We start from the raw sequence: 22664 nt of genomic DNA on the forward strand, positions 1-22664 counted from the left end.
CTATGTGTTTGTGGAGAGTTGATAAGCTATGTGTTTGTGGAGAGTTGATAAGCTATGTGTTTGTGGAAAGTTGATAAGCTAGGTGTTTGAGGAGAGTTGATAAGCTAGGTGTTTGTTGAGAGTTGATAAGCTATGTGTTTGTGGAGAGTTGATAAGCTATGTGTTTGTGGAGAGTTGATAAGCTATGTGTTTGTGGAGAGTTGATAAGCTATGTGTTTGTGGAGAGTTGATAAGCTATGTGTTTGTGGAGAGTTGATAAGCTATGTGTTTGTGGAGAGTTGATAAGCTATGTGTTTGTGGAGAGTTGATAAGCTATGTGTTTGTGGAGAGTTGATAAGCTATGTGTTTGTGGAGAGTTGATAAGCTATGTGTTTGTGGAGAGTTGATAAGCTATGTGTTTGTGGAGAGTTGATAAGCTATGTATTTGTGGAGAGTTGATAAGCTATGTGTTTGTGGAGAGTTGATAAGCTATGTGTTTGTGGAGAGTTGATAAGCTATGTGTTTGTGGAGAGTTGATAAGCTAGGTGTTTGTGGAGAGTTGATAAGCTAGGTGTTTGTGGAGAGTTGATAAGCTATGTATTTGTGGAGAGTTGATAAGCTATGTGTTTGTGGAGAGTTGATAAACTATGTGTTTGTGGAGAGTTGATAAGCTAGGTGTTTGTGGAGAGTTGATAAGCTAGGTGTTTGTGGAGAGTTGATAAGCTAGGTGTTTGTGGAGAGTTGATAAGCTATGTGTTTGTGGAGAGTTGATAAGCTATGTGTTTGTGGAGAGTTGATAAGCTATGTGTTTGTGGAGAGTTGATAAGCTATGTGTTTGTGGAGAGTTGATAAGCTATGTGTTTGTGGAGAGTTGATAAGCTATGTGTTTGTGGAGAGTTGATAAGCTATGTGTTTGTGGAGAGTTGATAAGCTATGTCTTTGTGGAGAGTTGATAAGCTATGTGTTTGTGGAGAGTTGATAAGCTATGTGTTTGTGGAGAGTTGATAAGCTATGTGTTTGTGGAGAGTTGATAAGCTATGTGTTTGTGGAGAGTTGATAAGCTATGTGTTTGTGGAGAGTTGATAAGCTATGTGTTTGTGGAGAGTTGATAAGCTATGTGTTTGTGGAAAGTTGATAAGCTAGGTGTTTGAGGAGAGTTGATAAGCTAGGTGTTTGTTGAGAGTTGATAAGCTATGTGTTTGTGGAGAGTTGATAAGCTATGTGTTTGTGGAGAGTTGATAAGCTATGTGTTTGTGGAGAGTTGATAAGCTATGTGTTTGTGGAGAGTTGATAAGCTATGTGTTTGTGGAGAGTTGATAAGCTATTTGTTTGTGGAGAGTTGATAAGCTAGGTGTTTGTGGAGAGTTGATAAGCTATGTGTTTGCGGAGAGTTGATAAGCTATGTGTTTGTGGAGAGTTGATAAGCTATGTGTTTGTTGAGAGTTGATAAACTATGTGTTTGTGGAGAGTTGATAAGCTATGTGTTTGTGGAGAGTTGATAAGCTATGTCTTTGTGGAGAGTTGATAAGCTATGTGTTTGTGGAGAGTTGATAAGCTATGTGTTTGTGGAGAGTTGATAAGCTATGTGTTTGTGGAGAGTTGATAAGCTATGTGTTTGTGGAGAGTTGATAAGCTATGTGTTTGTGGAGAGTTGATAAGCTATGTGTTTGTGGAGAGTTGATAAGCTATGTGTTTGTGGAGAGTTGATAAGCTATGTGTTTGTGGAGAGTTGATAAGCTATGTGTTTGTGGAGAGTTGATAAGCTATGTGTTTGTGGAGAGTTGATAAGCTATGTGTTTGTGGAGAGTTGATAAGCTATGTGTTTGTGGAGAGTTGATAAGCTATGTGTTTGTGGAGAGTTGATAAGCTAGGTGTTTGAGGAGAGTTGATAAGCTATGTGTTTGTGGAGAGTTGATAAGCTATGTGTTTGTGGAGAGTTGATAAGCTATGTGTTTGCGGAGAGTTGATAAGCTATGTGTTTGCGGAGAGTTGATAAGCTTTGTGTTTGCGGAGAGTTCATATGCTACGTATTCGCAGAGTATTGACTGGCTGAGCGTTGATAGCCTATGAGGTTGATAGTTCTCAAACTTTCAATGAAAGGGCACTGTAAACCACAATATTTATCCTTGTTAATAATATAAATGTAGGCTCCCCCCCCCCCTTTTTGGGATACTCGTGCAACTCAGTAATATAACTCCTACCAGGGGAAATAACAAATTCAATTCAATTCAAGTGATAAACAAAAGAATTGAAGTATGCCATTTAGTAGATTGTGATTAGTTTGATTAGAGAATCTTTGTTCTATGACATCTCTCATATTTCCTAATTTGTCGAGTTTCTAATTCGCCGTAGACAGTCAAAATTAAACAAATGATATATGATCTTAGTTGAAAACCTTATTTCTAAAGTTGAGTAGTGGAACTCCTGCCTTGTCCCTTTGGAGTGTGAAAGACGAGTAGGACCTATAAGTATAGTCTCAGAACTAATGTCAATTAAATCATAAAATCATTGGAATAAGATGTTTAGCAGGTTTAGCATTGTAAGGAACCAAACATACATAGTCGACGTAAAGACGTCCTTACGGAATGGATAAGTAAAGTAGATTGAGGCAAATAACAACAATTAAATGACACCATGGGCGTAGCCAGGATTTTTTTTCTGGGGGGAGGGAGGATACAATTGTGTTTTCTTTCCTCACCCACCCACACACCCACATAATATATACATATATATTAAATACCAACATACAAAGTATTGTTTTGAAGCCAAACATACCCCTCCACCCTTAGAACAAAAATAAAATGTTTAAGATCAGATACCTCTAGCTAGGTTCCAGTGGGCTTATGTTCTGTTGGGTCTAGGCTCCATTGGTCTAGATTAGGTTGGGTTTAGATAACATTGGGTCTAGGTTCCATTGGTCTAGATTAGGTTGGGTTTAGATAACATTGGGTCTAGGCTCCATTGATCTAGATTAGGTTGGGTTTAGATAACATTGGGTCTAGGTTCCATTGGTCTAGATTAGGTTGGGTTTAGATAACATTGGGTCTAGGTTCCATTGGTCTAGATTAGGTTGGGTTTAGATAACATTGGGTCTAGGTTCCATTGGTCTAGATTAGGTTGGGTTTAGATAACATTGGGTCTAGGTTCCATTGGTCTAGGTTTCATTGGGTCTAGGCTCCATTGGTCATTAGGTTGGGTAAGATAACAGTGGGTCTAGGTTCCATTGGTCTAGGTTCCATTGGTCCTGGTATACTAGTCTAAGCTTCATTGGTGTATGTGATTTATATATTTGGAAGAGACCACACAATGTGGTTCCAAACCCGCCAGTGTAAGCTTTAACTTAAACATTATCACGGTGCTAATGGCGATGAACTGAACTCAAGCCCTAACATAAAAAGCTACAGAAAAAAAAAAGAAGTGTCACTTGCTTAGACCTAACCACGACCTAAAACAAAATCTTTCCTCATTTCCATGTAAAACAATTTAATCTTGTCGACAGACATAAAATAAATGAGATTTTTCCCCCTTAGTTATTGTATTTGCTATTGCACACAATCAACTTTCGAGAAATCAATCTGGTCTGTTTAGTTTGCTGTTATAACTCGTATTTTTTTTCTTTTAAACTCTTTTCATTAATATCTAATTTACAAGCCAGGTGTTGTATGGATATTCCTTCATCTCTGGCGTTTTCTTTTTAAATGTGGCAGACATTGAAATAACATTCGTTGATGCGTTATTTAAATACAATACATTCATAAAAGTTTAGATTAAAGTCGTCTATTGATTGAGACCCGATTCTTTATCTCGGTGTGTGGGAGGAATGCCTGGGTGTTTACGTAACAAGGATGTATAAGCAGAATGTAAGAATGCGACGCTTTAGAAAGATGTCAAAATGAGATTCCTCAGTTTAGAAATCTGTAAATATGTGACGTTTTATAAAGCAGTAAAAATGAGATTCTTCAGTTTAGAAATCCGTAAAGATGAGATGCAGTCAACATATTTACCCCTCGGATTGTGGTCATAAAAATATGGCGGCTTGACCTTCGCCTTCGTCAGGATTGACCACTCTGCAGAATGATTATACAAGACACAGTTCCCGTTGTACAATATCAGTAACATTACATCTAGAGGTAGCATGACATAGACAATAGTATTCTACATGTACAGATATAGCGAATGCAAAGTGTTGTGGTATAGAGATGTGTACCATGTCAAAGAGATCGTGCGTCTTGAAGGACTTCAATGGCAAGTAGAGGTCATTACTTGATTTAACTCTTTCTCTCCGTAATTATATACCACATTCTGGTGGAATCAACACTGGCATCGTCGGTTAGGAGAGAAAGAATTAATTTTAACATTATTTAAGACGAAATTCGGCGTTGGCTCGTTTAAATTGGCATGTAGCAGAAGATGGCTTCCGAACGAGACAGCTGGAGATTTCTTAAAAGGTAGCGAGCTACACACAAGAGGCTAAGAGGAAAACCACATTTACATTAGAGTCGGGGGGGTGGAAGATAAGTGGTTAAGCGCTTTACTTCCTAGCCGAGAATTCTACGGGTAGGACTACATAAGTTGGGAAATTGGTCGTAATGCTAACCACATGACATCATCGTTAACTGTTGGCTTTGTAATAGAGTCAGGTTATCTTTATACATTGTCTGCTCTAGAAATCGAAGGTCTGAAAGAGGTACTTTACTAATACATAAATAAATAAATACACACACACACACATATATATATATATATATAGTAAAAGTAAGTAAAGTTACCCTTTCAGACCTTGCGATCTATGGGGCAGATGATGTTAAGGTCATCTGTTTCTGTGGCCAACAGTTAACGAGCAGGGTATCATGTGGCCAGCACAACGACCAACCGCCTTTACTTTCCCCAACTAAGATCAGGTACCCATTAGAGTTCGGTGGACTCAGAGACGCCCTAAAAATCCTGAAATTCGAAATACCAGCCTTCACCGAGATTCGAACCCAGGACCTCATATATATATATATATATATATATATATATATATGGCTCCTTCTGTCTCGGAAGACAAAGGATGCGCCCAGATGAGTCACTGGCTTTGGTTACGTCTTGAGATGGGGCAGAATCTGGAGTGACTGATCAATTCTGGATCGGCAGAGTTTGCCACAGTTCGAGCATTTATATTCATCTGTCCTAGGGCTCACTGACAGGGCAGCTTTCTTTTTCTTTCTCTTGACCGGTGCAGCTTCATTTCTTTTGCATATATATGTTATATATAAATTTTAACGTCATTACTAAAAGCCTATTTCTTGTTAATTGTTTCTATTCTTTTAGGTTTGTTAATAGCCTATGAAGGCCTCGTGGCAAAAAACATTATTTGTTTTTACTTTGATTCAGCAGGGTTTCCTATTTGTATGTTCACTGTTTTAGTTGGTATAATACTTATTATCTGTAAATATAACCACCAAAGTCAAGTCTTAACCAAGAAGGGACTGGTTCATTTGAAGACAAAAAAAGAAAAGAAAACTTTTCGGGAACAGAAATGTTAACTACGAAATCGCAGTGTCAATGTTTTTAGGGACAAATGTCAATGTTTCTGAACACATTGTCAATGTTTGGCATTCTCAGCGGTTCTTATCTGAAGAGCTCAGAGCGCTTAATTAACTTAATACATTAGGTCACATCGGGGATTGCACTTTGTGGTCTTCCTGGAGAAATGACGGAGTCCGTAGCAACAAGTTACGTTCTGTTAAACGAGCCATCAATCTTTCTGGTCAGCACCAGAAGCGAACAAATGTGTCGAAATATTTGCAGTAACAAATGTAGCCATACTAAAAGCAGACAAATACAATTCTGTCTCAAAAATAGATGACTTCTAGTGTTGAGTGTTGACTAGTTTGTCGTGGACGATTATGTGCATACAAACACACCGACTATAATAATAAGGTGTCACTTTGTTACATCGTCGGGGAAGCACACATGAGAACTGAAAATATATATACAATTGAAACTAAGGGGAGGGAAGCGGTGACGTCAAGTTTGTCACTTTCTAATGAGAGAATCAATAGAAATGATCCAATGGGCGATTTTCATACATGGGGGCGAACCAGAAAATTGCAAGGTTTTTGTTACACTTCATGTGCAGATATGGAAGTACTAAAAAGAGAAGTATTTAAATTAGCCGTTTGGTAGATTTCTTACTTTTCGGCGCTATAGAATGAAGTGTCTATGCTATTTTGCTTGTATTTAAAAACGGTGTTGTTTTTTTTTAGCTCTAGGCGTGTCTCATACTTGCACCGTCAACTCGATGCACTAACGCAGAGACCCACAGTGCCAGAGCAATGTTGTGAAATTGTTTCATTATTTTTCGTTACTTTAATTATATAGACATCTAGAACTAAATCGTTGAAGCCGTTATCGAGATTTTGTGTCCAGGTTCAACCCTCCGCCCCCTCTGATGAGGTTCAGACTTGAATAGAGATATTGCAATAAGTAATAGCTACAAAAACTAAAATCCGTTTCTACTTTATGTTTTAATAATTAGCTTAAACTAAACATTCATTTTGTATTGATCACTAAAAAAAATTAAGAGAAAACAAAAATGGTGAGCATAGGGACCGATATTCGCGTTAATTAAGCGACGCTCTATCAATGTAGCTATGCAGCCATACTGTGTCCAAAATGTGGGCTTGAAATAAATGATAAAATATTTTGACATGAGATTTCCAAAGTTTGACGTTTCTTTCTAGTTTGTGACTATGAAGGAAGTGTGGGGGTAATAGCAGGAACTGAAAAACAAAAAGATAATTTGATGGAACTCGATCCATAATCTCAATTCATTAAACGTTATTGATATGTTATAGATCAGACATCTATAACCTCACTTTATAGAGATGCCTCATAGAGTCAACCTATAACTTTGTGTCATCATAGTCTATGAGTTTGTAAGAATGTTTAACATGTTTGGGATGTTGCTTCGCAGTTTTAAGATGATCTACATCCTAGTCGCAAATCTCCAGCAGGACGATGGCGGAGGAAAGGGGGGGGGGGGGTAGGCAGCGGGCAGGATATGAACCCGGGACCATCTAGACGACGGAACATTGTAGCCGCATACCGCAAGACCAAGGCAGCTATCCATTTAAAACATTGATCTGTAGCTTTAGTTCTCAACACAACACCGCCAAATGCAGAATATTCGTTATAAAACCTGCCTTGTTCACCTGACTTGTATTTAAGCTTTGAAGGAGACATAGTTTCGTTTTAATATAAAATGTCTGCTACTTCCTCTTTCTCTCTCTCACACACACACACACGTTCTCTCCATACCTCCTTTTCTATTCAACACGCCACACATACACACCCTCACGCGTGTATAATAGAAATACTCATCACACCAACAGCGCCACAGCTTTGCCGTCACGTGATGATTCCAATGAACCTTTACCTTGACATGTGCTCCGTGCTGGATTGACCTGCTCGTACGTTTACAAACGTGCGTAGAGAGTAATTCATTACACTTGAGAGTGCAGGGCACCAAGAAGAAGATGACAAGAAAACGCATGTTGTCCGTTGATGTTTTGGGGCATCGGTGCAACAGAGCGGGTAATTATGTTGATGCTCTCGCCAATGTTCCAATCGGTTCATGTCATGAAGCAGTCAGCCTGGGCGCATCTTTGTTGTGATTGTCGAATGGAATTTATTGCATGCATTTTTGTTCTTTCTGTTTTCATGTGTATGTAATTCCTTATACATATTAGGTGTAGTCTGTTAGTGTATTCACTGTAATACATCTATACCACGAGGACATGGTTTTTAACGAAAGTGATAAGATATGCCTATAACAACTGATGTAGTCTTGCTACAATACCTCTATTCAAGCCAGAATTTTATAGAACCTGCAACCAGAAGCTGGAACCAGGATCCTATAAGCAGGACGCGGATCACAGACAAATGTCTCTAACGATCTTCTTACAAATTTAACAATTGAGTTCTTGAGTTTGAGACAATGACCTGATAACTTATGAGCTTCACCGGTCCTTCTATTGGAGAATTTCTTGTCAACTAAAAGTTCATAGAGAAAGGGATCTTGTACCCTCATTGACTTCCCACCCACACACACACTGGTTTCCCTCAAAGAAAGGTGAAGCGCGATGCTGAGTACTGTGGTGGAACCCCCCTCCCCATTTCTTGGTCTTCCTTGGAATATGTAACATTGTCTCTTTTAAAGGACCGCCATGGAAACACAACCCCTTGAGGAGCGGCGTGGTGGACGTAAGCAGAGTAGCGACTCTTTCTTTCATCCCCGTCAAGTGCTAAATGGTGGTAACCTTATCTCAGACAACTATGGAAACTGACTCTTGAGTCTATGTCCACTTTATAAGGTAAACACGCGGTCACTGACTTTTAGACAAAAACTACATCCAACATTAGAGAGCTACAAAGCCCTCCCTACACGCACAAGGACCAAAGAAATTGAAATATTTTGATGCATTGGTCACTTACTTCCCATGACGTAAGAGTGTCTCGTGAGTAATTATCAAATGATTAATGCAGTTTTGATTACATTTACAAGCGTTTAAGATAGACATTAATATATCTATTGATAAACAAGCAGTAGCGTAGCTAGGGTGTGGGGAAGAATTTGAAAAATCCCCGGGCCTCCACTTGAGGTGTGCCCCCAATTGAGTGTTTTTAAATTAAATATTAAATATTACGCAAAATGCAAGGGGCCCCATAGAGGTCAAGCCCCCCGGGCTCCCAAATAATGTAAAATTCCTATTAAAGCCCCTGTAAACAAGATACGGTGGCGTAGCCGGTGGGTTTCAAATATATAAAAATATATAGTAGTATTTATTTATCTAAAACACTAAGATGCATAGTCATGTTGACCTGGCTACAACAGTGATGCCGTACCTACTACCCGCGAGCCTTATCCAGTCCGTCAGGCGGTACTATCAGACCCGTAGAAACTACAGCCTACGGAGCACAATGAAGCCCCAAAGCTCCAAGAGGAAAGCATCCGTTTGGCAAGATGAAACATTTGTGGTGATTTGGGATGTCACATGAGTGTCGGACATTTCTGTGGCTCCCAGACAAGAATAAGGATGAACACCACTGGTCTGCAGTGATTGATCTACAATACTAGGACACAGAGAGACAGGGATTGATCTACAGTGCTTGGAAATGAAAGCTAGACTGTTAGTTGATCACATACCTATATAGATTATATCTAGAATGGACATGAAGATCTTTTAACACTACAAAAATATCGTAAACATTTGTTAAAAAGCTGAAACATGGCGTTGTTTTGTAAAGTAGTTATAAAAAAGAAAGGTTGTCTTTTCTTCTAACCCTTACTTATAAACCTAACATGAATGGCTGCTTAGTCGTGCGGTTTGCGCGCTGGACTGTCGTTTCGATTTATCGATGATCCCGGTTTCAAACCCCTCGCTCCCATCCCCCGTCGTCCTGCGGGAGGTTTGGACTAGGAAGTAAACTATCTTCAACTCTGAGGAAACATCCGAAACATGTAAAACAAGCTCAAACATATAATCTAATTTTTAGGTCTAGATCTAGTAATTGAACATCGAAAATAGGAGCACTCTCGTCTCATAATTATTATTTTGCAATTTTTAGATGCATAATCTAGGAAGATCTAGGTCATCAATCTATTTAAATGTACATAAGATGATTTAAATCAACAGACGTGAATTATTACGATCTAGGATTTTCGAAACATTATCTCAATGGAAAAACTAACTGGAAATGGTTTTATTTCATGTATTTGCGTGACTATATAGTTCTGTGTTTAATAGCCCATTCTATTAAATATCTGCAAAATGGTATTGCATTATTTCTTAACTTTGAAAACTAAAGATCATTACTTTTCTAAGACAGAAAAAGATCCAATTTTCTAGATATGAGGCGACTTCCCTTACATCTTGAAAAAGAGTTACGTACATAACAATATATATATATAGGTCTGTGATCTGATCATTATCGGATAAGAATTTGTTTCCGTCTTCCAGTCTGGGTTTAATATATATATATATATAGGTCTGTATAGTAGATCTATTTAGTGATATTTAATGAGTGGTCTCTCCGGAACAAAACACTCTTAATTGTCAAGTATCCTGACAAGAATCGTATGACTCACAGTATTGTTTCTCTAGTCTTCAAAAACATAAACCAATACTCACTCTTAAGTTTATTTTAACATTCGCTGACGCCTTAAGAACTTTTATGACTTTTATATAGTTTTAGAGAGTTTTATTTTCTTTTGTCAAAAATGACGTGTTAAATAGTATATATAATATGAGTGTGTGGAAATGGAAAGTGAGATTGTAGAAATTGGTTAACAACAACGCCTGACATTGTCATGGTAAAAAGTACAGGTCAAGGTAACCTCACATTGCAGGCTGGTCAGTGGCAAGTATGGCCTCCTTCAACTATGGGTCATCTCATGGAAATGAGATGAATACCTGGGCATTAGCTCCTGTTGGAACGATGTCACCCACGCATCAGTTCTCCCGTGTCCACAAGGAGTGGCAAATGTCGATACAGTTTGGGTACACTGAGTGCTGCAAAATGCCGGCTCCTGATTTTCCATCAGGGTTGACTCCCGAAGATTTTTCTTGTGATAGAACACAGCTGCAAGGCATCAGAGGTTTGAATTCAGAGTTTCCCTTCCCCTTCTCAAGCCTTGTCCAACAAGCCCCTCCGGCCCGAAGCCTAATAGTTTAGGCGACAGTTACTCTCCTGTTAGTGAGAACAATTCCACCGGACTCAATATCTGAGCCACACGTGAATGTCAGAAGTTGGACTGGTTGTCAGGGACATGTAGTTCGTTATTTTTGAATATATGGAGATGCTGTGGCTGAGGGATAAAGCACTTGGAAAAGGAAGTCTCGTGTTCGAATCCTGGTGAAGACTCTAGGTGGACCACTTCGGGGGCCGATTTTGAGTTTGCGTTTCCACACAAACTGTTATTGTAACCTTGTTTTTTTTTTTTTAACTTTTAAAAATTGTTTATTGACTAATTGAGAAATGTCTGTGATCTCGAGTCAACAAACAAGCGAACAAGATGCTTGATAGTGAAATCAAAGATTCAGATCACGAAGAGCAGGGAGCCTCGTGGGCTGGTACAGTAACGGCACGAGGGTATTAAATAGCTGTACACATCCCATAGGCAACCACAGTTCGTGATCATTCTCACTGTGTGTTTTAAGTGCAGAGATTGACAAGAGTGATGAATCACTTGAATCTCGCCAATGGTGTTGGGAAAAAAGTGGTTGGGGGGAGGGGGCATGACTTTGTGAGGAAAGTGCAGTCTACCTGTTTAACAAGGATGATATTAACTTAGCGTGTCTATATGGAGTAATATTTAGTGTGTGTCTATGTTTAGTAATAGTTAGTATTGTATAAAGTAAAAAATAAATTATCGCAAATCACGTTTAAAACAATTATAAAGACAATCGTTTTGAAAAAAGAATGTATAATAAATATATGAATGAAATAAAGGATAATAAACGTTTTGTCGTCACGCTTCAGGAACTACAATCAGGCTCGAATAGCGGATGTTGTAATTCATGCCTGGTAAAATGCAGAGGCGTAGAGAGTATTTCGCCGCCCATGGAGAGACTTAAGTGTCCTGCCCGACCCCTAACATATCTCGAGTTTAGTTGTAATACCATATAGAGTGCCCTGACCTCTAACATATCTCGAGGTTAGTTGTAATACCATATAGAGTGCCCTGACCTCTAACATATCTCGAGGTTAGTTGTAATACCATATAGAGTGCCCTGACCTCTAACATATCTCGAGGTTAGTTGTAATACCATATAGAGTGTCCTGACCTCTAACATATCTCGAGGTTAGTTTTAATACCATATAGTGTGTCCGACCTCTAACATATCTCGAGGTTAGTTGTAATACCATATAGTGTGTCCTGACCTCTAACATATCTCGAGGTTAGTTTTAATACCATATAGTGTGTCCGACCTCTAACATATCTCGAGGTTAGTTGTAATACCATATAGTGTGTCCTGACCTCTAACATATCTCGAGGTTAGTTTTAATACCATATAGTGTGTCCGACCTCTAACATATCTCGAGGTTAGTTGTAATACCATATAGTGTGTCCTGACCTCTAACATATCTCGAGGTTAGTTGTAATACCATATAGTGTGTCCGACCTCTAACATATCTCGAGGTTAGTTTTAATACCATATAGTGTGTCCGACCTCTAACATATCTCGAGGTTAGTTTTAATACCATATAGTGTGTCCGACCTCTAACATATCTCGAGGTTAGTTGTAATACCATATAGAGTGTCCTGACCTCTAACATATCTCGAGGTTAGTTTTAATACCATATAGTGTGTCCGACCTCTAACATATCTCGAGGTTAGTTGTAATACCATATAGTGTGTCCGACCCCTAACATATCTCGAGGTTAGTTGTAATACCATATAGAGTGCCCGACCTCTAACATATCTCGAGGTTAGTTGTAATACCATATAGAGTGCCCTGACCTCTAACATATCTCGAGGTTAGTTGTAATACCATATAGAGTGCCCTGACCTCTAACATATCTCGAGGTTAGTTTTAATACCATATAGTGTGTCCGACCTCTAACATATCTCGAGGTTAGTTTTAATACCATATAGTGTGTCCGACCCCTAACATATCTCGAGGTTAGTTGTAATACCATATAGTGTGTCCGACCTCTAACATATCTCGAGGTTAGTTGTAATACCATATAGTGTGTCCGACCTCTAACATATCTCGAGGTTAGTTGTAATACCATATAGAGTGCCCTGACCTCTAACATATCTCGAGGTTAGTTGTAATACCATATAGAGTACCCATTAGGAAAAGTTCGCCTGATGAGGCAAGTCCACAACAGCGTCATCTTCTGATGACAAAACAAGAGTACCGAAGATGTCTTGAGACTTCTTGTCACAGGTCTTCGATTGATATCAGGAAAAAGTGGGCCCGCACTTTCATAGGACCCGCGCTAATTCTATGTGTTAATTATTAAATTAAACCATTTTATAACTTATAACAGATTTCCCGAGGCTTCCTGATTTACCAGGAGCTCCTGGAAATCTCATGAAATTGCAAAATATACGAAAAGGTCCTGGAAATCTCATGAAATTATTAAAATCTTTTGAAAACTCATACAAATCTCCAGAAATATATAGAAAAGAAATTGTCATTTTGGGGTGTCATATGGAAAACGCCAATGCTATGCGCGATTAAAAAAAACGGCCTTATCACGTAATTGTGGAATCTGGTGAAAGAAGCTTCTCGCTCCTGAAACTAAAGAAGAATTACTTGAGGTCAACAATTCTCAAAGATAGATTGAAACATTTGGTAATTCTTGCTATTGAGTGTGATCTATGTAGGAAACAGAATTCTTATGATATACTGTATGACTTCGCTACATGTAAGGCTCGTGTAGTAATTCTGTGCGTAGTAAAGAATTAATAAAATGCAAAGACGAATATATTTTCTAATACAAACTCTTAATTTTCACTGATTATCCGTATCCCTACCCAAACTGGGCCCCGCGAAATTCGTTTCGCATTGGACCCCACAACGGTTAAGTCCGGCCCTGCTATTTAGTGACGGGTGAATACTACTCGTTCTCACCCCCCCCCCCCTATTTTTTTCGCCTCTAAAATTACGTGGAATAACTCTAGTCCGTCCGACTTGCAGAAATAAAAGAGTGATCTTTCTATTTCTTGATGTCCAAATTCTTGAGCCATGAAAAGAATTATATACATAGATAGATGAATATTAACATTAATAAATCTCCGTAGCCTGTGGTATCATGTCGTCAATCGGCCTAACAATAAGACAGTATCGGCAGAACTTTCGAAACTGACACTATTTTGTCTCTCCTTGTTTGTACTGGCTGAGATAGGATTGTGGTTGTTGATAGTTTGTAGTTCATAGTCTCTGATATACACGCAGGAAATCTTGAAACCTGCATTGGACCTGCCTGGGTGAACCACTTCAGGAGCAGATTTTAGTTTTTCTTTCGACACAAACTGTATTGTTTTTTTTTTCTCTAATTCTATCCAGATTGTTAGTATAACATAAACCACACGCACACACACACCTAATTACACACACATATTTGTGTGTGTGTGTGTGTTTTTGTATATAGCTAGTTTACAAGTATATCATTGAAAATATTTGTTCATAATTTATTTTATCTTTTTCTTTACGAACCACCTTTTTGTGCATCTATTTGAAAGGAGAATCCACATAGATCTAGATTTATAGGCCTACTAAAGACGAGAAAGCTAGAATATTGTTCTAGACTAGTGCTGAAATAAGGTTATTAAGGCTTCAGCGAAACAGGACAATGTAGACGGTTAAATACAGTCCTGATTGCTGGATTATAGGCCTACCATGGCTCGGAATGATTCTAGTAGTTGCGAATGTAGACATGACAATACCAGAACTCAATTGATATACGGAAAGTGAATTGACATTGAAATTGTTTCTATTGTGTTTCGGGCAGGCTGTAATGGGAAGTTGGTTTAAGAGTTAGCACGCTGAACATGCTGTTTGTATGGTTCAATGATTTCAGTAGGTCCAGGGGCGTGTAGATCTAGTATGACTAACTTTTGAGAAACACACATACACACAACATATTTTGAGTTGGTCACGGTAGACTACGTTAGTCATAGGTGGAAATAACGGATTTTTAAAAAAAATGGTTCTTTTAATGTTTATCGTTATAAGCAGGGGCGTAACTATGATATGGTGGTATGGACTCAATTATCGTTCTGAGACCTAAATGTATACTTTTTAAAACGCTATAATAATATTATTAAAGCCCATTCCTCCCACATTAAAAAAAAATAATAAAACCAGTCTGCTATGCTATTCTTTTAAATATTTGTTTACATAGTTGATGAAATGATGGGTGGCATGGAGGCAGGCTGGCAAAACCCTTTGCCCTCCGAACCGATGTGTCCAGGGTTCAAATCTAGGTGAAGATAGGAATTTTGAATTTCGGGGTTTTCAGGAGGCCCCCATGAGTGCACCGAACTCTAATGTGTAGTAAAAAGTAAAGGTTACTGGTCATATTGCTGGACACATGACACCATCGTTAACCGTTGGCTATAGAAACATCCGCCCTTTAGATCGTAAGGTTTGAAAGAGGTACTCTTTTGTTTTTATACAGTTGAAACGTTTCCTAGGTGAAGTTTTGGTTCCAAAGTGAATGCAAAGTTAAAATCGTTTTGTTGTCGTAGGTATTAATTCATGAGTGTTGGGAAAGGATTTTGGTGTGTATATGTTGGTATTAATATTAAATAAAGGTATTAGAGTTTGTTACTTTGATTAGATGTTTTGTGGTTCATTACAATGAGGAAGTCGTCCCAATGAGTGCGCAATCTTTGGTCAACGCAAGGGCTTCTGATTTTTTTCTCGGTGTTCACTCCTGAAGCCTCACACATTTAGTAACACAATAAGTAGCTATATGTAACAAATAGTTTTGCTAAGGGAGTCAATATGAAACGTGTGTGCTCAATCTTTGAGCTACATCTATGTTCAGTAACTTAGCAACGTACCAGTGGGATCAAGAATCTAATGGAATCTGATAGAATTCTCCCTCTCATTGGTTAAGTGAAATTAAGATCTGTCGAGTCATGCAGTACGTTTCAAAAGGCTATAGTTACAAAAATGCTTTCCAATGTGAGTACTACCCTTTGCAATTACTAGTGATGACATTTTTCACAAATTTTTACATGATAAAAGAAAGTATTATTATCTAGTTGTTTTTTTTTTGTTGTTTTTTTTTGTGTGTGTTCTTTTTTTTATTTCTCATGCAATATGTTTCTGAATCATTCGTTACGTTGATTAAATGCCACTAAATAAATATCAGTAGACTGGGGATAAAATCTTATATGTAGAGAAATTAGGTCTACAATACAGTAACTGATTAAGTCAAACGGCCAATAGTACAGTTACTTACGTAAGGTACTATGTTTTGTAGCAATAATAATGCCGTTAGCGTAATGTGGTACGTTATTTGTAGTCTTCGCTTACGGCTCACGGACCCGGGCATGCCACTCACCTTGGGCTCTGCGTGCTGCTGAGTCCACCTGTGAATTTACCCGGCTACCGCACACAAGGGTGTGAGGTCAAACAAAATGCACTCTTCTAGACTATATTGATGACTTTATTCCATTCTAGATCCTTAATATTCTAGCTGAGTAGGTTTGGTAGCTCCTTAAATTCCAGGCTGAAAGTCCGTGTATCCTGCATAAGTTAAATTACTGAATTATAAGATAAAAAAAAATTAACATTAACTCACCTTCTTTAAATCTTCTTATATCCGAGTCGGAAGATAATTTTTCTTCCCACTTGCCTTACTCCTTAGTAAAATGGTGAGAAAAATCTCTTTCTAAGCCATTGCAATGGGACTCGTCCTGTACACAACATACATTGTAAATGATGTGTATCTCTCTCTCTCTCTCTAAACGTCTCTACACATTCAGTGTTGTGTGTCGCCAGGGATGACCTGTGGCACATCTAGTAACAAACACGCATGCACTGCTCGGTAATGAATCCTCGGCTTTTGGTCACACACACACACGACTGGAAGATAGTATCTATTTAGAACACAAAGACGCAATACAGTGGACACGGGAGTCCAGGTGGTGTCGGATTACTTTCACATGTATCATGGGGGGAGATACGACAACAATTAGGCGCCGCGAGTGGCTGGAGTTAATGGTACATCTTAGAGGCACAGTATTGTGTCAGTAGCATAAGTGGCCCTGGAAATTGCGACACAAACACACGAATGGGGAGTTTGGGGTGGGGGGGGGGGTGGGGTGAGGCGGTTAATGAGATATTTGAACGACGGTTGTTTTTCACATCAACACACGTGACACATAGAAACGGTATATTTATATATATATATGAATATGGGAGGACATACGTGTGTATATCTCGTATATATCTCGTCACAACGCAAACATTCCTTGAATGAATTCAACCAAAACTATATGAGAGATGTGTCTACTAACAGACATCACAAGCGTCTCACACAAAAGTTTACACTGCCTGAACTTAAAACTTAAAAAGTGCGTGGTGGGGGGGGGGGCACGGGCTGACCTTCATCTGGGTGAAAAGAATGACTGGGAGTTGACTTTCAACTATTTATTGCCCCACACCCGGTGTACCGTAGACCCAGCCACTTAACTACCTCCCTTCCCCCCCCCCCCCTTTAACTTTTTTTTGACTACCACTTTTCAATTGCCACACCCACCCACTCGAAGTCAAACAAGTGACTTTCCCCCCCCCCCCTCTCTCTCTCTCTCCTTCCTGACCACCTATTGTCATAGGTTTAAGTAGCCCAGACCGATGCCCCCTCCCGACGTGCCCCTCTCCTCTACACATCGCCAGGCCGAAGACGGGCATCTTTTTTGTTTTGTTTTGTGGTTTTATCCTACGCCACCGGCCGACGCCGTAATAGCGACAGTGGTATGCACTTGGTTAAGGGTCAGGTCAAGCACCGATACGTGCGGACCTACACGAGACTGCATGGAGTGACCAACTCACTGCCCATTGTCTCAGCTGTTTCCTGAATAAAAGCAACAGTTTAAAATGTGTAAACACAGATGATGAAATAGCAAATGATCCTTCTGGTTCTGTCTCTCTAAAGACGGCACTCTGGTGATGCTAATCCTACTTGACACACACACAAACAAGGTTGGAGAATTATATAATTTGAAAACACATTTTTTTATTTCTTCACACAGAAGTGCACACGCGCTCAAAACCATTGACATTTTAAAAATCCATATGAATATTTTTTTTAGTTTCTTTTTTATTCCATAAGTAACTTAGGGGAGGGGGGAAGCGGTGGTTTAGCCGTAAAGAGCTTGACTTCTGAACCGGCGGTCCCGAGTTCGAATCCTGGCGCTTGACTTCTGAACCGGCGGTCCCGGGTTCAAATCCTAGTGAGACTGAGATTTTTAATTTCGGGATTCTTGTGCGCCTCTGAGTCCGCCCAGCTCTAATGGGTACCTGTCATTAGTTGGGGAAAAGCAAAGGCGGCTGGTCGTTAGGCTGGCCACATAAGACACGCTCGTTAACCGTGGGCCACAGAAGCAGATGCAGGATACACGGACTTTCCAACGGGGATTTAAGGAGGTACTAAACCCACTCAGCTAGAATGTAGATATAGTATCGAATAAATTAATCAATTAAATCAAGAAAGGTGATTGCATTTTGTTTTAAATCACATGCCCTATAGATCACAAGGTCTGAAAGGGGAACTTAACTTTTACTAATTTTACAATTAATATATATATATATATATATATATATCAAATATAAAGTCATAATAAAGTGTTCTCATTGTCATCATTAAGTTTGTTGAAACAATTTTTTTTATTACTGTTTTTGAGGTGCCCGGTAGGGGACATGTCATCCACCAAAAAAGATAAAGATATAAATCTTTAATACGATGTATGAAATATACAATTATAGCCTGTCATATTCACTGTCAAACGTCACTTACAAAAACTAGATCCTCCATCGCCATTCGACACAAAAGGTAAGAAACTGTCTCCGAGAGATCATTCAACAGTGACGTCTACTGCCTCTTCCCATGTGATGTCCACGTTTTCAGGTTTTCCTTTAAGGTCCGTAGCCACTAGCCATCCATTGACAAAGACGGACCCGTTTTTCTTCTTCTCATTTTGGTCTCCATGTTTCAACTATTATAAGGGCATGTCTTGCGAACCTCATACCCTGTTCGATCATAGGTTCACAATTATTAATTTAAAATCTCATTTGTATAATGTAACATAAGATTTCAAGAAAGTATTAAGCAAATAAAAAATAAAGAAAACAGAAGCAACAGGGAAAAAAATGAGTTAACCTTTAATATATCAAGCGCTTACATTGTTTACCGACTTTTAGTCCCCTAGGGACCCCATTGTTTGCTTGTTGTTGTTGTTTTTTTTTCGTCGAAGATTATTCAAAACAATTTGTGTGTATGTGTGCTTTTATGAAGGTAAATTTCAGTACAAAAATTATATTTAAAAAAATTAGAATAGGATAATTGAGAGATATCCTCTGGGGTTCCGAGGCACCTCTTTGGTATGTTAAGGGGAAACTTTTAACTTACGAAACTTTCCGTAATACTGCCACTTCCCCTCCAACCGACCAATATTGACTGTAAAGAAGTAACGTTTCTATTTCAGATCTTGCGATCTATAGAACAAATGATGTAAAGGTCATCTGTTTCTGTGACCAACTAACTAGCAACAATAAAGGAAATTTAATACGAAGATTCATTGCCACGCATTGAGGCATTACTAAACTTAGAGCTCCATTCTTTTATGTTTAGTTGGCAACACTGACGTTCAATTTAGCGTCCTTGACATTTTTTTCCGACAAAAATCTCCAATAAAGAGCAAATAAGATTACAAAGTACTTTATTTCTATCTTCAACAATTTAGAAAATGCATTTTGATTTTTTTTATGAAGTGCGTTTCCATTCAGAAATTTGGAAGAGGCTAGGGCCTCAAGAGACCTAAATCCGGCTTTGTCTATATGACTATGTGTATGTATCCCACTAAGATTGTCTTGTACTTGGTCTAAGGCCAATGTTTGATAGCAGTGGACAGGATGATTAGCAAATATGATCGATTAAGTGCAGCTCTTGAAGAAGAGGTCAAGATCAGGCCAAGACCTCTGTGTTATCAACTGGGTTATTCTGTGAGGACGAACAAATATACAAATAATTCAGTACTTGCACTGGTGGCGCCAACGAGGCGTGAAGACCACATCCTACACAGCCTCTTATTCCCCCTTCCCCATTCATGAAAAAGAAAGTGGGAGAGGTCGTAGGCTGGTGGAGCGATTACACAATAATTAATTGTCATTGTACATCGAAAATACGTATTGATATTTTAAAAGTGTATTTTTACACATAGATCCCCTACCCCCCCCCCCAAACCCTTTTACACATACACGGCTAAGCACGTGCACTTTGTGCACACCAAACTCTTTCAAAGACCTGTAAGTTGAGTGGTACATCTACCTTAGTGTTTTCGGGTCCATACTCCGCCTAAGACCTGTAAGGATTAGATATGCCTAGTATAAGAATCAGAAACCCCATTGGCAGCGAAAAACATGCTGGGAATTACTCCCTTAGAGCACGTGAAAGGAAGCGAGCAGTGAGTCATAAGGTCGCCTTGTCCCCGTACAAGGACAGCCTTGTGTCGGACATGTACCAGTTCTCTATCAAATCCTTGTCCCAATCGTCCTTCGTGCAGAACTCGGCATTCACAAAGAATGTGTTCTATTGTCTCGTCGTCCTCCATACAATGGCGACACCGTGTGTCGTAATTCTTCTTCCACCGTCCGAGGTAAGCACCAATTGGACAGTGTCCGACCCGGAACTGGGCTGCCTAGTATAAGATTTCTTTGCTGACTATTGGTAACATGCAAATAATATTCAGCTCAGTGAAATATTCCAATTATAAATTCTTATTCTCCATCGGTATTCGAACTCAGATAACGAAGCGGATTATGTCACTTAACTACACATGTCACCATTTAAGCAGTTAATTTTCTCATTATTTAAGAGGGCGGCTCATTTCCTTGTCATCTTTGGTCTTCCAGAGAACTTGCCTTTTGAATTGATTTTTAGCAAACAATCCAGTGTTTCTCAAGCTTTTATTAGGGACGTCTTTCTAGAAATAAAAAAATGCATTCGCATCCCCCTCCACACTTACGTGTAATTTTTAGATAGTCATTCTCTGGTCTCTACAACGCACTACTTCTATAAGAAAAGCGCAGGTCAAAGTTATTTTAAGAGGAGGTAGGACTGGCCAATACTGAAAAGTGAGAGCCATTTGTGGCAAGTAGAGCTCAACGTTCTTTAATGGACTTAGTAAGACCATCCACTCTTTAAGTAAGATGTTTTGTAGCGAACCTGTTTAGTTCACTCAAGAAACAAATGTTTAAGTTGGTGCAGTTACTAGCCAACAAGCATGACTTCCTATTGTAAACGTTTAATTTTTTTTTTTTTTTCCACTTTATTTTCCTAAAGATACATTGTAGAATGTACAATTCAACAACCTCTGAAAACAACAAAGTTTTTTCAGCAATCGGTGAAGTATTGTTGATGTTCGTTTCAAACTTGGTCGCTACATATGAAAATTTACCAAAGTTTAATAGTTGAATAAAATACCAGAACTGAGAAAACATCTATGCTCTTGAAGACACAGGGCAGTACTTGCATTTTGTTCAATGACTATGCCATACGAACTTCCAAAGAATCTCTACCAATCTTTTCACTAAGCCTTCAACTGTTTCTTACCATCTGCGTGTCTTGTGGCGTCTAGTGAAAATGCTTTTTAAAAATGAAGTTAATGAAGAACTCTTTGAGATCGACAAAGGGAAAGACATGACTTCCATATCGAGAGAAATCTGTGTATTGAAAGCAGTATCGAAAAGATATTGACTTTGACTCATATTCTTTTTGACTGACCCAGACTTGCTGATCTCCTTCTTGATAGAAACTAAAAATTCTCGATCTGTATGGTGACATATATGCACTAGTCAGCAGCACTACGCAAGACAGCAGGGTTTCTGTCCAGGGCTTTTGCAAGATAGGATTTGAGCCTCTCAAGCCCTCCCTCAAATGGAGTTTGATGATGATGATGAAGTTATATATAGGATTGTAAGTTTTAAAGTCAATAAAGGAAAATTTAAACTATAAGAGCGTCTATTTGTTCTTGTACACTTTACAAGGTTACGTTCATATCTATAATATAAAGCATAAAGTAAGGCAGATTTATGTGTGTTTATATGTCTATGTTACGCATAGAAATCAAAACCGTTTCACCAATCTTGATAAAACTTGGCATAAATGTTCCTTGGGTACTAACTGGAACCGAGACGTATGTATAGTAGCCCTAAAACAAACTTAAGACCCTGAAAAAAAAAGTTACCCAAATCTATCAAAGTATTACTATTTCATGGATCTAGACCATGTTTACATGAGAGAAGATTGAAAGGATCTAGCTCTAGATCTAATTTTTAAAACTACACTTTGCACAGATGTTTTTTATTTTGACACTTTAAAATACAAAATATAGGCTATTGATCTCATTATTGAATAAATATAACCTTCAAATATGTGTTTTAAAAGCATTTTTACATAAATTCCTTCATTATATCTGCGAATTTAGAAGTCCTGAGGTACTTTATAATCCCATTCATTTTACAAATTGGGTAAACCCGTTTTAATTGTACTTTATATTCTGTTCATCTCGCGCTACTTTCGTTTTTAATAGATATGAATGTATCGGCTTAACGTGTAATCCCATTTTCGCAAAACTACTTTTATTTTCGTTGCAAAAGAGAAAAACCTGAAAGGAACATTAAGTTTGACATAGATCTAAATCCAATCCCCTAGATCTGTAATACACAAACTATGGCCCCGCAGGCCGCGGGTAATGTTCGGCTAGTTTTTGTTATATAGTTTTTGCACCTTGTTATGCATTTTACGAAAGTTTGAATTGTTTCACTTGTCGTTACATACATGACAGTAGAGTGTAGAAGACTGTTTATTTGGCAAAACATCGATAGTATTTAAAAGCCCATGTTGATGTTAAGACTGTTTCTAAGTCTTTCATTTTCAATGCATGTTGA

General features: G+C 38.6%; 1 protein-coding gene across 1 annotated transcript in view; it reads right to left on the minus strand.

The window, feature by feature from the left end:
- Nucleotides 1-16756, minus strand: part of LOC106065235 (uncharacterized) — a 100295-nt gene extending 83539 nt beyond the window's left edge. Inside the window, exon 1 of the mRNA XM_056007960.1 lies at nt 16297-16756. The gene's annotated coding sequence lies outside the window, so the exon portion shown is untranslated. The remainder of the gene's footprint in view (nt 1-16296) is intronic.
- Nucleotides 16757-22664: the final 5908 nt, after the last annotated feature.

The sequence above is a fragment of the Biomphalaria glabrata genome, chromosome 13 (assembly GCF_947242115.1).
Source record: "Biomphalaria glabrata chromosome 13, xgBioGlab47.1, whole genome shotgun sequence".
Classification (NCBI taxonomy): domain Eukaryota; kingdom Metazoa; phylum Mollusca; class Gastropoda; family Planorbidae; genus Biomphalaria; species Biomphalaria glabrata.